We start from the raw sequence: 12,657 nt of genomic DNA, 5'->3' as shown, positions 1-12,657 counted from the left end.
AATTCAAATTATCCTGCAAACATTCATAACCCATTACATCAATATTTAACCCCTAATTATAAGACCGCCACGAGAGATTACGTTATAAGACACACTCATATCTCGATCATTGTCATCATCAGATTATGTCCTTTCACTGCCCCCACCATCATCAACATCATCGTCGTCGGCCGGGCCTTTCCCTAAAATATACATAAAATTGTAACATTAAAATACAGGTCCGACATACAAATATATATTCTAAGTTGAGTACATATCAGAGCACGAAAAAGAGCACAATAACGAAAAAGATGATCAGTTTAATCAAAATGATATTAACTTCTCTGGCACTTCAAGTAACAAAAAAGATGATCAGACATGAGCTACAAATATTATCAACTAGTAGCATCCTGATCAACCAAGACTATCTCGCCTTATCAGAGAACTGCCAGTCCTTGTGTTAACAAGCAACGAAACTTTCTGCTCTTACTAGAAAATTTTTGTGCTGATCAACTCTACTTGGCTTTTAGTTTCCGACATGCATTTGTTCCCTTCCCAATTTATATGATACTAATGATTATAAACTATAATTAGGATTCAGGGCTCTCTGACCAAGTTGGATCAATCTTGACATATTTACACCAGCTATCAATAACATTTGCTAACATATAAGGCAAATATACACTGGGAAATGAAAACCTACCAATAAAAGCCGCTTGTCCGAAGGCAAAGCGGCCAAAGCCTACCTGTAACCTTTCTCAATCAAAACAGTAGAGCACAATTCCAAACTATGAAAACAGCCATACAGCAAACAGAGCTCCAAAAGTTTGAACTAAATAGAAGCACTTGCTCTTTTACCTTTCAAGCTGTTATACAAGATGACTGACCACTGACCGGTGTTATAATCGCCTTTCTATTAAGCCTGCTACTAATAGAAGTAAAAATAATTCTGAAAGAATGGAGCATTAAAAAATGACTAGTTAAGTTCACGCATTACATCCTGAAGTTATACAATAAAATTAATAAACACTAGTCCCGATAGTAACTTAATACTGTATTGACTTTTATAACAAGAGTAAATACTTTGAAATAGTTGTACTGTGAATTATTGAAAATATTTTGCAATTAATTTTCAATTATTAATATGATGCTTCAGATGTAAAATAAGTTCTCTGAATTAATTACACGTTGTCTTATTTTTTTGTGACTTGTATGGTTGTATTGATCAGCATCTTCATCCTAATAGAATTAATTGCACAAATTAAGAATAATTGTGAAAATTTAAGTTAATATGAAAAAAATTGTAAGTAGCTAAATTCTTTTATTACAAAATTGGTATACATTCACCTGTCCTTTATAGACGAGAAGCCCACAAACAATTGAGTGTTCGGTATAACTGATTCGAATTGGGCTAGTTTTTTTTATACTACATGAATTTAAATACGATTTTTTTAGGTTTCATAAATCAATCAAACCAAATTATTATGGAACACAAACTTTATAGTTTGTTAACAGGCTCGATATAGAGGCATGCCAGCAAAACATATAGTTTGTGAGGAAAATAAAGTTTGACAAATTTTTGAATCGATTAATGTTCGAGTTGACAACTTGATAGCAACTGGAACACTGAATACTATGACTTGATTCAACTCGACTCAAATACGATATCAGTGACATAAAGTTTAAAAGATATATAAGATTTCTGTTAGTAAACCAACTTTCTGACGATTTATTAAAGAATATATTATCAAGATTATCGTCATTTATATAGAGAAAGATTGAATTGATGACCGAACCTATCTCAAAAATAAAACCTTACATCTAAACATGTTATTGAATGGTGATAATGTATACAAATGAATAACATATAAATTAATAAAGTACCTTGATGATAAACTCGATTATTTTTGCCATTAAAATGCGATAAAACTTAAACGAAGAAGATGTATTTGTTTAAGATTCATAAAGTTTGTTACAAATTACTAGAGCAATAAACTAATCTTCTGTTTTTATATCGTCCAGTGGTAGTGCTAATTAGAAGATTTTACACACAAATTCTAACTAACTAATCGAATCTAAATAAAATCTTTTCTAACTAACTCGTCCAGTTATAGTAGATAATATGGAGAAGAGTAGCTATAGCAACTGACAAGTAGAAGAGTAGGTATAGCAAATGACATGGAGAAGAGTATGTCTATCACTATTTTTTATATTTATTAACTTAAAAAATTTGAGAAAATTAGTAAAATAGAATGAGACGAGCAAATGTTAATACCACAAACAGAATCATACAAGCAAATGTTGGTACCAATATCTACGCCTTCACAATTGCATTATGTTATGTCTATTCGTACAATTACCCTCAAGAGACTTGCTTTAGATATGAATATTATAGTAGAACTTGCCGGAAAACTCGCAGATTCTGGCGAGCTTCAAGAAATCCGGTGACTCCCGATTTCACTCAGAATCGCATGGTTTGATTCATTTGGAAACTCAAATACGTTCTATATTGTTAGTTCACACACACTGTAGAGGGGGTGAATACAGTGTAAAATACAATCAAATCGAACTTTAATATCTTAAGTAACAGAAAACAAACTTTATTGAAACAATAAACTCTGTTACAGTATGGAACTGTTACCTCTCAGTGATGAACAAATATCACGAGAGCTGCTAGAGTTACAATGAATAATCTTCTCGAATATGATAACACTCATAGTGTAAACCCTATGTCTGTGTTTATATACTACACAGTTACAAGATAATCGCTAATTGATATAGAATATAATTCTGCTTCCTAAAATATATCAATCAGATATCTTTTCTTCCAAGTATTCCATTCTTCACGGAACTCCTTCTTCATGCATATCTCTTCTTATGTTTATCTCGATCTTCTTTCCTTTAATCAGCTACTGTCCTTATCTGATCGTCCTTCAGCACTTAAGTTCTGATATCCATCTTCTGATGATTATCTCCTGATAATATAAGTACTGATATCCTTAAGTCCTGACTTCCAGTATAAGTACTGATTCCTAGTTAAGTACTGATTTGTCCTGTTAAGTAAGATCTGAAAACTAAACATAAATCATATCAGCCATGACATTATCAAATATATCTAACAATCTCCCCCAACTTGTAAATTAGCATAATATACAAGTTTAACAGATATTTGATGATGTCAAAAACATTAAGTACAAATGCATGAGAATTAGACTAGATAACTACAACTTACAGTCCTTAAAGCTTTACCAACATTTAACTTCTGATAACAGCTTCAGTCTGTACAAATATCAGAATTTAAGCAGTTGTAGATCTTTGACTTGGCTTCATCTTCTGATCTCTCTGATGTCAGGAGTTGTTCTGAGATAGTTCTTCAACAAACATCTCTCAGCATATCTAAGTTCATTATTTATCCTCCTTTTAGCATCTTTAAGTTCTGCAGTATCTTCACCAATTTGAAAGATTGCAGCCCTGAGATCATTAATCTTTGCTTTTCTTATATCCTGATCCAGTCTGATCAAATAAGCTTTATCAGACTCAAGATTGAATTCCACAGCCCTGTAACCTAGAAAGGTAGTGATAATTTGAGCAGAATTGGGCTTCATTTCAACTATATCACCGTTGTGATCTCTGTACTTTGGAACATATGTGTTGTCAGACTTAACAGAATAAAGCCTTTTCTGTCTCTGGATCTGATCCTTCAAATAGTTTGCAGTAGTTCCTGTCAATCTGTCATCCACTTGAAGTAAGAATAGTACATGTTCCAATTCTTCAAAATACTTCAATGGAATGGCATTTTGCCTTATACGATAAACCCTACCATCTGTCATGTAGTACAACAAGATGTGTTCTTTCAAATAGGTATGGTAAACCATTTGTACAGATTCCAGTTGATTCAATCTCTCAAGAGTTGCTCCAATACCTGGTTCACTCAAGGAAGTTGGATCATTGGTAGTATTATGTATTCTTCTTTCATCAGCACTTCCCAATCCAGTTTTATCTCTTGCTTCCTTTCCAGTAACTGCTCTTGCTTCAAAACCACTTGCAACAGTCTTCAAAGGTTGAGTCTGTTTTGCTTTAGTGAATCCTGGTAGGAGTGTCTTTGATCTATCTTCTGATATCAAGTTAACTTGAGCTGTGTCAGAGGTTACTTGCTTCTTTGAAATATCAGAACTTACTTTATCTTGACTCTGAACAACTTGAGCCATGTCAGAGGTTGTTTTAAGAACTTTTCTTGAAGTCAGAGCAAGATCATCCTTTTCATCAGTGATTTCTTCATTCTCAGGAGGCACATAAACCTTGATAGGTTCACCAACCTTTTATTTACCCTTGGATCTTGGATCTATCTGCGATTGTGATTTAGCCAATGTTGCTTCAGTATGTGTCCTTTCTTTGATCACAATGCCTTTGAGTTTTGGAAGTGCCTTTTTACCAGAAGCTTCAGATTTAGATGTGACTTTCTCTGATTTAAGTCTGGCTTCTTCTTCCATTAAACTCTCCAAGTCCATTCCTGGATTTTCTTGAAGAAATAATTGTCTTGACATTTCTTCATCAAGATCTAAAAGTTCATCAGAACTTATCCTTTTACCAGTAGCAGAACTTATTCTTTTCCCAGTATCAGAACTTGTCCTGTGACTTGTGATTTCAGCTTTTCTTGATGTGAAACCTCTACCTTGACTATGACCTCTACCCATTCCAGGGCGTCCTTGATCATCCTTTTCATTATCCTTCCCTTTCAGTGTTTTGTCAGTCTTGCATTTGGACTTAATTACTTTCTCCCCCTTTTTGGCATCAGCATGAAGTAGAAGAGAGACAAGTAATTCCACTGAGGCTTGGATTTCAGTAAGTTGAGATTGCTGAGAAGCTTGATTTGTCAGAATATCATTAATCTGAGCTTGTTGTTTCTCTTAAGTCTTCTCAATATAAGCAATCCTGTCAAAGGTAGGTTGGAAGAACTTTTTCTTATCAATCTTTTGAACTTGTTCCTGTTTGATGAATTCTTCCTGAATCTTGTGTAGCTCTGCATGAGTAGTTGAATGAAGACCTTGTAGATGTTTAGTACTCAATGCAGTGACTCTAAGCTGGGTTTTGAAATCATCAGAATTTAATATTTCATCAGCTTTAGTCAAGTGCTCAGCAAAATGCTTTTCATTTGGAACACAGGAAACTGAGTTCCATTCCTTAGTCCACTCCTGTCCTGCAGGATTTTCACTCCAAGGCACTGGTGGTTCTCTGGTAAAAAACTTCTTAACAAGTTCAGACTTAAGAATAGTTTATTGAGGAGCATGTCCTGAAGGACCTGCTGCATCAACATCTGCATTTGGAGCAGCATCACCAGTATCTCCAGCATTTGCAGCATCAGAACTTACAGAATCAGTATCTGCGGATAAGACAACAGTGTGAGTAGCAATGGAGGCTTCAGCATCCTCTAATTGCTGATCTGGTTCTAAGTTCTGATCAACAGCCATATCCTGATGCTCACCTAAATTCTGATCATCAGCATCTAGATGCAGAGAAGGTGTAGTAGATAACTCTGGAGTTTGAACAGCATCAGTAACAGGTGTTGTTGATGGATTATATGTTATTGGAGCTTCTAATAGAATTACTTCAGGCACAACCAAGTTGTGAACATCAATATCAGCACGTGTGCCTGGATCAACAGGAGATACAGATGGTGTGTTGACCTTTTCAGAAATAGCTTCCTGAGATGGAGTTGATGGAGAAGAAGTGACTTTAGCAAATTCCTTTTCTTGTGAGATCAGAGATTCCTGATCCCCTGCCTGAGTTGCTGCTTCTTCATCATCTGAAACAGGTCTTTTTGCCCTCTGTTTCTTGTATCTCTTTGAAGATTTGGATTCCTTGGGAGTTTCAGGAACTGGCATTCTTCTAAGCCTCTTGAGAAGCCTAGATCCCCTAATTCCAGAATCCTTCGGAGAAGTCACTTTCTCAGCTTCTTTAACAACAGGTTCTGAAGAAGGAACATGTTCCTCAGTATCAGATTCATCTCTCAAAGCAATCTTCCTTTTCTTCTGAAGTGTTTGAGGAACAGTCTTTGTCCTCTTAGGTTTGGAAGATGAAGGCTTCACAGTAGGTACTGAGGATGAGGGTTGAACGGTCTGTGAAGTGGAGATATAGGATTTGATATATTGCCTGAGGGTTGGTTGAGTAGAATGAGTGGTAGGTGCTGATGGTTGTTGTGGTGTTTGGGTGGTTGTTGTTGGTTGGACATCAGAATAAACAGAGCTATAAGTATCAGGATCAACATTTACTAAGATTTGTTTTACAGACTGAGGAATCTGTAAAGGTCTAACCACTGATTTCTTAGTGTCAGCATTTATCAGGTCATTAAAGTAACGTTTTGCAACCTTAAAAGGTGGAGTTGAGGAACTGACTAATTTAGGTTCATCAGTACAAAAAGTATATATAAGTTGACAGAATCTAGCAAAGTAAACACCATTCCTATCCTCTGTCATCCTATCCCCAATAAAACTAATTATAGCAGTTGCAAAATCAATATGAGTTTGGTTTATAATAGCATACCCGATGTGCTGACTCAGAATTGGGATAGCATCAAAATTCGAACACTTGTTCCCAAAAGCTTCAGTGATGCAGTCGAAGAAGAAGCTCCATTCTCTTCTGATATGAGCCCTTTTCAACTGCCTAAGCTTTGCCAAACTCTGTTCATACCCCAAATGGGCCATTAAATCCTGAAGAGCTGATTCCTCTGAAATTGAAAAGGTACATCCTTCTGGGAGATGTAGAGCCTTGCGTATTGTACCATGAGTGACTGCATATGAAGAATCACCCACTTCGAAAACAATACTGGGAGTGCCATGTGTACCACCATTATCAAAGTGCCCAGTCCGCCAAAATGTCAGAACTTGTTGGCTCGAAAAGACTGAAGGCTGGGTCAATGCATACCCAATCTCATTGTATGCACGAAGATCTTGCACAAAATGCAATTCAGATGGAGCTTCAGCATGATCAAGAATTGCAGCATAGTTATTTGGAACAAATTTAGCTCCATCAATGATTAAATCCTTAGGTGCAATGTGAAAATTTGAGATTTAAGAGTGCCTGTTAGGTGTTTGATAAAATGTCTGTATGAAAAACCAACATGAGAAAAAGAAAGAGAGTAGAAGCAAGTAGAGAAAAAGTATGAAAGGAAATAAAAGATTAAAAATCTTCACTCTGTCTTACTTATACTCCTTTTTTAAAAAAAAAATGTAACCGTTGGACACCTGTCAGACATGCAGTAATAACGGATAGTTACTGGGCACGAGAAAACAGTAATCATTACTTACCCACTTGCCATTTTTCAAGGAAAAACCGTTCCACTTACCCAGATATTCCATTAATCAAGGTAAAACAGTTTTAATTCAAAATTGAAACTGTTTCCACTTATTTAATTATTTTTCACTGCAACATTAATATTCTGAAAAGAAATCAAGTGCAAATGACCAAAATAAATCAGATGAGTAAGTACTGATAAAGTAAAATCAGAACTTAAATTAAAACAAAATTTATATGGTCATCAGAATATGAATATTTATCAGGATTTATCAATGCATTACAAAATATCTCAGAGACAAAATCTTGAAACAAAAACAAATTTCATTAATATATCAAGAGAATACATTCATGAAATTGAAATTACATCAGAATTTATACAAGATTTCCCTAAGCTGCTAAACCTAACGCCAACAGCCTTAGTCCTAGCTCAAGAAGCAGGGCAAGGCTGATGATGAAGAAAAATAGGAAGAAGAAAATAAATCATTTCTTCTTCCTACTCTCGACAAACAGAATGGCGAGTCGAATGATTCGCTCTTGCTGGCGGAGAGCTTCCAGCCTTTCCTCCTCCAATCGCTCCAGATGGCGATGGTAATCCATATAGAAGAACAGAAGTTGGGTGAGTACCTCCTGGGGCACAGAGTCCCATATATCATCAGGAATGGCAGTGACGTGCTATTCCTGCTGCCAATCGGCACAGCTTAGCTCCATATTGAAGGTTTCGTAGTTCAAAAATATGTTGTATCTGACCATGGTGTTTTTGATAGAAAAAGTATGAAGGTAAGTGTGTGAGAAAAGATTTGATGGGAAGGCTGATGTGAAGTGGTTGCTTATATATGCAAGAGAATGCCAGGAGACGCAAAGAAATTGAATGCTGACAGGTAGAATTAATTTTACCTCGTCTCCCCAGACTTGGAAAAAGAAAAACATTTATTGGAAAGGGAAAACATGATTTAATGCGCACAAGAAGCAAGTAAAAGTTGACTGTTCAAGTACGAGTACCACTAACCCTAACCATAGTGACTATTAATCTCCCACTTCAACATATTCTAGTTTGAACCGAGACTGTTATCAAATTTTATCCACAGATAAGTCAAGTAAAGAATTAGACTGTAATATCAGAACTTAGACTTATATCAGAACTTAACAGTCATCAGAACATAATTTCTTATCTCGAGAAAGGAATGCCTATCTTAGTAAGTCCTCAAACAAGTTCTAATTTATATTCTTCAGAACTTAATCATCATAACATGCACCCAGAACTTGTCCTCAGAATTTGTGCAATGTGACACAATGACTGTTCCTCTAAAATAACATAGATCACCACAGTAATTTTCTTCATTCATATGGAGTGATTAGTGTGTGCATTAAGCTAAATGTCAGACAAAGAGTAAAGTCTGATTCACTTCAGTACATCTTAGAAATAAGGCATAACTAAAACTTTGCTAAAGAGCTGTCATTATTCTGAAACCTACTGTTGAATGAGTTCATGCTTGAGTCCACCTCAACTCTTTTGTGCTAATTTTATGCATCTTTTTAAATTCCATTTCACAGTGGCTTCTCAGTGTAAGTGAGTCACGACTGCTTATCAGAATTTATGCTATTATCAGAGTATTTCTCCAGTAATCATAGAGTGTGAAAAGTCACCAAGAAAATATTTTGTTTTTCTAATGCATATTTACTTAATACCAGTAATGTACTTGGGTCGTCCCTTCCACATTTTTACTCTAGATCTCAAAGGAGTACCTGATTTTATTCTTTGATCCTTTTGCTTTTTCTTTTGATAAGTGAGGTTTATCAGCACTTAGTGCATTCAGCAGATTTACTAGCATCAGAACTTAACAGATGAGTAGCATTATTCTAGTTTGTGACTTAGTAATAAGATAGAAAAAGTAAACTTAACTAAGCTCAATTATCAGAATTTGCTTGTGTCATTAGATGTCCACATAAATAATTACTTCTTACATGGGATCCCTTGTTTATTGAAGACTACTGGGTCAGCATCTAGCACAGTTATCCTCATAGGATTGAATAGTTACTTAAACAGACATATCACTTATCAGAGTTTAGAAACATATATCAGCCAACAGTCGGTACTTAAACACATTTGTCAATTAAGCACATGATACACAAAGAGATTAAATTCTGTAAATACTGATCATATAGTCTGATATAACAGAACAAAACTAAGCAGATTTAAAGAAAGAACATGAAACCATTCCAAGTTCATTTACCAATCTTGTAAAAGTGGCTACACACAATGGTTTTGTGAAGATATCTGCTAGTTGTTGATCTGTTGGAACAAAGTGCAATTCCACTGTACCTTCATCCACATGTTCCTTTATGAGTTGGTACCTGATGCTGATGTGCTAAAGGATTCTGTTGATTCTGCTGACCTCCACTGCCACTTCCTCCACCACCAGTGTTACGCGACACTGTACAATCCTTTGCCCTATGTGCCATACTACCACACAAGAAAGATGCTCCAGTCTATCTATAACAAGGCTTCCCCGGATGATGTCCACCACATGTAGCACAAGGAGTAACTTGAATCATATTAGGATTGCCAAGAAAGCCAAGTTTGAAAGGTTCAGAGATTGTAGAGCCTTCTTCGTCCCTTAGCGTAGGACACTAAGTAAGTAAACTGCCAATGGAAGCTCTCTTTAGCCGATATCCGTAGTTTAGGCTTTAATGTAGCGTAACACCCATGGGATCCCATAATCACGATAGATCGCACAATTTTAGCCATAGAATGGATTAATGGATTTGGGCTAGTTTACTAAGCTATAATAAGTCTATATAAACCTAATGCAATATTGATTACACTCCTTCTCCTGTCGAAACTAGGGATCAACCTGTGGACATGTTGCGCTTTCACGGGTCACAAGCAAGCCGGTAAGCGGATAGATTGGATATGGATGGATACCTAGTCTGTCCCCCAGAACTGCTCTTACTTCCTTCTGTTATGCGCCTAGGCAGGCCAGCGGCATGAATCACTCATGTCGCCTTGGTAACACCTTAACACCTATGGAGTCCCATTCTTGTGATAGAATGCTTTATTTTAGCCGATTTGGTAAAAGACTTTTTAGATTCATCAATTGCACTCCTGTGAGATGAGAACTTGTCAAATTCTATGTGTAGTTCTATGTGGCAATCTGGTTGAACTTTCGTACTATATGCCTACTACTTGTAACTTGTAACTTGTAAGGGAACATAGCAGACCTGGACTCGTCTGTACGGATCCTATTCTTCTAGGAGGAGTGGTGATTGAACCATTTCTTCGCGCTACCCACTCTTCTCTTTCATAAAGGTATATGAATCTGACTTCATAGGTAGAGGGGGCCTATTTGGATCATCAAGTCTAGTTAAGGCTTACTCTTTAGGCATATTACAAAGAAAGGTGTTCTAAGGCACCAGGGAAGTATTCAATGTCTGCCCCCTCAGCCCTGACGTATCTAAGACATAGTTCATGGCATACGATCGAAGAAAGCTGGCAGGAAAGCTCGGACACCAACCTCAAAAGGCGGTGTTGACCCTGTTACAGTACAGGGGAGATCCGTTTAGCCAAAACGAGAAGATCTTCTATAGTCTAGTTAGGGGGTGGATTTTTTTCATTCCTCAATGGGTGCTGCTTTTGACTGCTATCTCGTATCGATCTAGTATTGTGGCTTACGCTAGATTAACTCCTTGAATACGAATAAACGTGAGAGCCAACCCCCGTTTTGTCTATATAAAACCTAGGCTTAAATTTGATCTTGAGTTGGTTCGAAGTTGAGGACTCAGAGCAGATCAACTCTAAGTTTGGTTCCGCAGCTTCTATAAAGTAAGATCTTCACGATCCGGTTGACTCCATTCATAAGAGATAGGAACGAACAAGCACAGGCGAGAGGTCTTTCAGAGCCTTCTGACAAGGGATTGGCTAAGATTTGATATTTGCTTTTGTCTCTCCCATTTCTGTGACCAAAATCGCTTTGACTTATTCGACTAGACGGGGAAGGCCTGTCCCTTCTCCACTGGAAGAAAGTAGATGATCACGTAGGGCGAATGAATCAAAGAAAGGGAAACTTCTCCATCCCAGAAAGCGGAGTGACTTCTTGAATCTTTGAATAGAGAGCCCTATTAACCAGACAAGCTGGAGGAGACAAGCTACCTCACAGAAAGGATGACCAAGCTCAAAAATACTAGGAGGTTTTTGGTTCTGGGGTTGGAGATTAAGTAAAATCCGAGTTGGATTAGCTTGGATAGGGATTTCAAACTCTAATCAAGGCAAGGCATAATGCCAATCCGAGAATCCTTTATCAAAAGCCTTTTTTTGGGCATAACAAGCCCTGTCAACCGTTGACTGGCATCTCAATAGACTCTAGCGAGGAACCCGGTTTGGCTTCAATTGAACCAAGTTTTCGATTTCAATCAGGCCAGCAAGCCTAAGACGTCGTAATGCCTTTTTCTTAGTGCTCATAGAACCTTCCCACAGGGATATCGCTATGTAAGTTCCTGCCCATTCACCAGTTGATCTGATTCACGAGTTGAAGTTAATCTGATGGACGAGTGGATAAGGAGAAGTTCGGGACAGATCCAGGAAAAACATAGAGAGAGCAGGGGACATACATATTTGTTTGTATCACCAAAAAATGCACCTAGCTCCGCCGCCTCTTCGTACCAGTCTCGCTACTTCTTTCCTCTCCTACCTAGTCGAGCCTCTTACGATCCTCTCTCTTATTATACAATACCACTGGGCTTCCTCAACACTTCTTCGAGAACAGCTAATCCCCTCAAACTGACTTATTCAGGACGTTAGGTGAGCTCGCGAAATCATAAATATCTTAGCCCAGCTCTTCTACGCTCTTCTATGAAAAGCGATAGTCGACTGAATGAACGAGAAATGGCACTCTCATTTGCCCAGTCGATAGAAAGAGAGCAGGGCTATCTAGTAGGCTCTTTGGCGAATGCACAGCTTTCTAAAGACCTAAAGACTAGGGGCATCGAATTGCATATGTTAAGCATATAGTTGAACTAGCATGATGTAAGCTTCTTAGCGCTTAGGCGACTACTTATAAGCTTCACCCTCCTTCTAAGAGGAGAAAGTAAGCAAGACTTTATATGCTACGACCTTTCTTCAGCATCAGAGACTTTTATGTTATTAGCATTTACTCCAACTCATTAATGCCATTTTTCATACCATACAAGGAATTGAGACTGAGAATGACACCTTATTCGCTCTGCTACAACGAACGAAATAGCAGACCATTGAGGGCGGCTCAAACCATCCAAATTTTCTTTTGCCCGGGCCCACTTTCTTTTTTATCTCCTTATTGAAGCAAAGTGATGGAAACAGGTGATGAGTCTGGGAAGTCAGTGCATTTAGAGTTCACTTCTTTTGGACTTTTA

This window comes from Apium graveolens, chromosome 9, assembly GCF_009905375.1.
Source record: "Apium graveolens cultivar Ventura chromosome 9, ASM990537v1, whole genome shotgun sequence".
Taxonomy (NCBI): Eukaryota; Viridiplantae; Streptophyta; class Magnoliopsida; order Apiales; family Apiaceae; genus Apium; species Apium graveolens.
The sequence above is the reverse complement of the archived record's forward strand: the minus strand, read 5'-3'. Positions refer to the sequence as shown.